Source organism: Dipodomys merriami, unplaced genomic scaffold (genome assembly GCF_024711535.1).
Source record: "Dipodomys merriami isolate MVZ:Mamm:240054 unplaced genomic scaffold, mDipMer1.0.p SCAF_331, whole genome shotgun sequence".
Taxonomy (NCBI): domain Eukaryota; kingdom Metazoa; phylum Chordata; class Mammalia; order Rodentia; family Heteromyidae; genus Dipodomys; species Dipodomys merriami.
In genome coordinates, this window is record NW_027204838.1 from 21,656 (window position 1) to 27,330 (window position 5,675).

At 33.1% G+C, this 5,675-nt stretch overlaps 1 pseudogene; it reads right to left on the bottom strand.

Moving 5' to 3' along the window:
- Positions 1 to 4,436: 4,436 nt before the first annotated feature.
- LOC138842232 (U6 spliceosomal RNA) lies at positions 4,437 to 4,533 on the bottom strand (annotated as a pseudogene).
- Between the last annotated feature and the right edge of the window lie 1,142 nt (positions 4,534 to 5,675).

Sequence of the window (5,675 nt, forward strand, 5' to 3'; positions counted from 1 at the left end):
GTTTGATTCTTCTCCCTCAATTCTGTAGAATTAGATGATTGTTTAGCTTCCCCCTAGCAATATAATTTTGTGAAATCTTGCATCACGCAACGTATTTCTTTCAATAGAACGCAAGCCTCTGTCAAACAATTAATAATAGGTTTTTCTTCTCTTTGCTTGCATCTGTAGTTTTATTATCTTCATAGATTTTATGGTGATCTGTCTGTGCATGGCAAAGACTGCTGTGAAAATAAAAAAACCCGTCACAGCACTTATCATTTATGTACCATCCATAGATATGAAGATGTTTAAATATTACTGAAATTGCTTTTTAATAAATCATGTTCACCTTGACTATCATGAAAAAGAAGAATTGGTTTCTCAGCATTTTAGGTAAGAACTTGATTGAAAGAAACAAAAGGACAAGTGAGGAACAACTCAACACATACATTCAAATGAAACAACACAACCCAAGAAAACAAATTAATTCAGTAGTCAAGAACCTGCAGGAAATGCAAAGACTTAAAAAAACATCAGCTATCACAAACTTATGAAAATCCTGACTACATGGGAATCTACTCTTGAGAGGATAGAGGATAAAGCCCAGACTGGACAAAAAATCAGTACACAATGCCATGCACCTGTTATTCTAAATTCCAGGAAGAATAACATAACATGGACTGAGCCCAAGGTCATACACAAGGATCTGAAAAATAATCAGGATAATTTAGCGCTGGAGACATGACAAAGTGGTAAGAGCACCCATTTAGGGGGCACAAGACACTCAATTCAAACTCTAATATTTGGGTATTAAAGTAAAAAGCTATTATTTTAAATAATTGGAATAATTGTAAGATTTGAATATTTGAGTGGAAAAATGCATGAGAGAGATAGAATGAACCCACGTTCCAATGCTTTCACCTTAAGTGAAAATATTTTATGGTACTTCAGACAAAACAGAGTTACCTTGCAAATGAGCATGGTTGTGCATTTGGGTGATGGAAATACTTTAATTACATAGGTGTAAATTAAATAGATTTTATTTGGGTAGATTGTACTTCCTAATCTAAGAACCTGGATGATAACCCTGAGATTTTTCTCTCAAGGCTACCACTCTACTATTTGAACCACACTTCCAATTCTGATTTTCTGTTGATTGTTTGGTGATAAGAGGCTCCTGGACATTCTTGCCCAGGATGGCTTCAAACTATGATTGTCAGATCTCAGCCTCCCGAGTAACCAGGATGCCAGGCATGAGCCGTCGATAGTTTTAATAATTTAGTAAATTGTACAGTTACTGAAATTATACATTATCATATAACCTGCATAATATATGTGTGTATGTATATATCAATGCATACGGATAGAAATATTTAGCATATTTTTGTATCTACAGTACATTTATGAAATCATCCATTATAAAATAAAATGGAAAAAAGTTAATAAGGAGCAAAACAAAGGAAATTATCACATGTTTCTTGTTGTTGAATGGAATAAGAATTCAAGAATCAGGTTGGGAAAATCATCTCTACGTTAACAAAATGGATAAGAGCTATTAATTCCAATCCATGTATTTGCCCATGTTGTGCAACCTCACACATGAGTGTCAAAATCAAACCACACTTTTTGCCTTTGCTTTTAACTCACCTGATATAATTTACGGGTTAGATGAAGTAATCAAATAAAGATTAAAATAATATTATGTGAGGCTATGAATTAGAGCTGAACATGATTTTAAATATGATAATAGCTAATTAAGTTGCATATTTCTTACGTTTACTCTGTCATGTCCCTCATTCCCACATTAGGAAAGTACATAGAAGGTTCTCACTAAATTATATGTACAATTATGAAAAAAATGTTTTGAAAGAATATGGGCACAGTGGTGTTTTAGCTTATTGAGACCTGTAGGGGTAAGTGTAGGGGTAAGTGTGTTTTTGAGGACTTGCAATACATTGTGATGAAGATGAAGGGAAGGATGTTCTTATTATGGAAAACTGGATAGAGTATTGCTCCCACAAAGGAAGTGATGAATTATTCCAAAACGTAACAGTAAAATCACTTTCACAATCATGTTCACTGCTGCACTATTCACTGTAGCCACGTTACGGAAACAGCCCAGATGCCCTTTGGCAGAGTGATGATTAGAGAAAGAGTGGCACATATACACAATTGGATTGAACCCATCCATTTTGAAGACTGTTACATTATTTGCAACGAAATGGATAGATCTAAAAATATATTAATGGAACTAAGTCAGAGCCATATTTGGAAGCTAGAAATTTATACAAGTTTACACAAAAATATTAACCAAAGCATGCTATTTGCAGAGGAGTATTTCAAAGGTGTAATTTCTTATAAAATTGAATTTTACTCAAACAAAATGAATACCAGGAAACTATCGCTTGGAATATGTGAGTGGAAGTCAAAAGGAAGGAATAAAGAGAGTTATGGAGGAGGAGCCTGAAGGTATAATATTCAATACAGATAGTATGAAACTAGAAAAAATTAAAGTGGGGTGAGGTTTCGAAGGGTGTGGAAAAGTTATATAAAGATCCATTTTACTTTAAAAAACTGATATGTTGAATGAAAATTCCCTTGTACAAGTATTTAAGATAATAAGAATATAATTTAAAACAATGGAGACATCTGATCTTAAATTCTATTTCCATCTCTTTTAAAAACTAAATTTATTTGCTCTATAATTTGATGAGAGGGATGGATTTTGTGGCTAGCTAAATCATTGCACATCTGTCTCTCTCTTCCTCTCTCCCTTTCATGGTTCTTATAAGTAATATGATTGCTCCATAATTATCATAATTTATTTTGCTTTTATATTTTTGGTTGCATCATTTCACTTTCTGCTCTGCCATATCCCAATTCATTTACATAGAAGACATTATTTCCTGTTTTCTCATTTTTAGAATAAGCTGCACAAGAAGACAACACTGGTCCTCATTTTCAGTCTGTACCTTTAAATACGGAGGAAAATCTTTCCTCTGCTCTCTTCCAATTCCCTACTCTCCAGTTAGAATAATTTAGAATAGTAAAAATGAAAAAAGAGAAAAGAAATAATAGTGAAAAAAACAGATGCAGCAAATTCACCAGATTTTTCTGACCATATCATCCAATGTGAACTATTGGGGAAATACATGGACAGCTCATTCTCACTGGCACTCAAAGTCTCTGGTTAGGCAATTCTGATGAAGTTGAGGAACAAGATGAAAAAGTGAGAAATGGTATCAATTGCAAAATAAATGAAATAGTATCCAAGCAAATTTCTTATTTGTTCTGCTGAAAATAATCGCCTTACTACAGTGCAGAGACTACTTTCCAAAAAGGTCACTCATGTGATTACCAGGGATGACGATGAGTATACCCCTCTTCATCGAGAAGCCTACAGTGGACACTTAGATATTGTCCATGAGTTGGAGGCTCAAGGCAGATATTCATGCAATAACTGCGAATGGCTGGACATCCCTGCACAGTACTTATATATGGAATAATAACAGAGTGGCTTCTTTATTTCATCATGATGCAGATACCAATGGCCAAGTTAAAGGCCTCTTGACCCCCATGCATCTTGCTGCTGGGAATAGATTTAGCAATGATACGCTGGATCTCCTTCTATTGAACCATTATATCAAGCCAGGTCTGAAGCACAACTTGGAAGAAACTGAATTTGATATTGCCAAAAGGATAAGTGTGTATCACTACCTCTTTGAAGTTGTGGAAAGCTGTACAAATTGTTCTCCTAAGTCCTAATGGATCAGTTAAGTTTCTTTAATTTCAAAATTGCCAGTCCATCCTATGTGACCATAGAAAATATTTTCACAATACAAAGCAACAGCAATACCTTACTTTAAAAATTCATGTATTCCATGGTATTCTTCCAAGTGAATTGCCTGACTTTGATGTCAAAATATATTTGAGTTGTTTGTATACATCTATAATGATTTCTATAGAGTTTGTGATTTTTTAAATCAGAAAAAATGTTAATTTATCTGTTGAAATGAGTAGTACAAAAACTAAAGATATTTCTGGTGCTTGTCTGAAAAAGTATATTTTAAAATATTTAGTATTCTGTTTGTATAATGTCCATAATCTATTTCATTCGCTCCTAGATATAATACTTTGAATTCGACATTGTTTTATAATACATACGTTCATTAATAAATGTGTCCTTTCAGATTGCATTCCATATAGAAACATTTTAAGATTCTTTTAATTCCTAGGTCCTTATAAAATTTTATTTCTTTGGGATAAAATGACAATGTTATTTATTTCAAAAGTTTTATAAAGGTTAGGCTATGTAAAGGCCTTTCTAAAACAGTGAAGATTGAATACACTGATGTCAAACTAACTTTTATTTCTATGAATTACATATATTATTACACTTGTATATTTGTAATCAACTTTTGAATAACTGTTTTTTCATTTCTTGCATCTGAAGAATGAAAAATATGGAATACTTCACAAATTTTCATATCATCCTTGTGCAAGAGGCATGTAAATCTCTGTATTGTAATTCGGGTAGACCTGCTGCTGAAGCATGTAGTATCCTATAAACTTAAGTAATCAATGATGCAATCTTAAGACAGGTATATATCCTTGGTTGCCTATTTGTAACAAGGAAACCTTATTGTTCCCAAAATTGCTATTCATCTTATTTCTGTAAAATTCTGTGTATGGTGGAAAAAACTTATGTTGTTTGTTCGATTGCTCACATTTGCAAGTTTTTGTAAATGACTATTTTAAGTCTTTTTCATTTGAAATTTGATCATACTTTGAAGCCGTTATAGATAGGTGCAAAGGTGATGGATTTTCAAGTACTTATTTATTAACTGATTTAGCTTTGTGGAGCTAATGGATTCAAAGTAAGCCTTGCTTAAGAGCTACTTCTAAATTTCTGCAGCTTAAAATTTCCCAAATGAGGTCTTGCTGGCAAAAATGTCTCCTTGACCTTTTACCCTTGCTTCATGTAGGAACAGCCCAACCAGAATGTCTTACCCTGACAGCATAGATTGTCTTACTGGAGCAAAACTAATCTTAGTTACAAGGGATTATATAGAGACGAACAGTTCAGACAGAACTGTTCGGACTAGAAGGTATTTTTTCAAAATATAACTGCTTATTACACCCTACCATTTCAAAAGTAGCTAAAGCCAAGAAGGTGAAAAAGTTGTTCATATGCATGATTACCTAATGTCTTGGCCTGACTACCATCCAACCAGGCAGGAAGTTACACCACTGATTTTCTATCACCAAATATATTCCATAGCTCCAGGAGAAGTCCATATGTTTCTCCTCGTTATTAGGCCTTAAATTGCTAGTGTTTTAACCACAGTGTTTCCTCTTGCCTCTAAGCTGTACATCCCCGAATGGTAAAGCTTTAGTTCTAATTCTCCCAAACAATGAGGTAGAGGCAATGGAATAATACTTTAAAACAGTTGCCTTTGATTCCCTAACCACAACGGAACAATGCAAAACATTTTCTTATAGATAATTATATATTTTATATTTATATGTGTTGATTTTATATTTCACACAGTGGATCTTACTGGAATTAATTGATAATTTGAAAATTATTTTATATTATTCCAATAAATAGATTGGAATATAAATAATCAGGATTAGAACATATATTAGAATATAAAAAGTATCAATGCAATGTTTTCAGTATAAACTTGTGATAC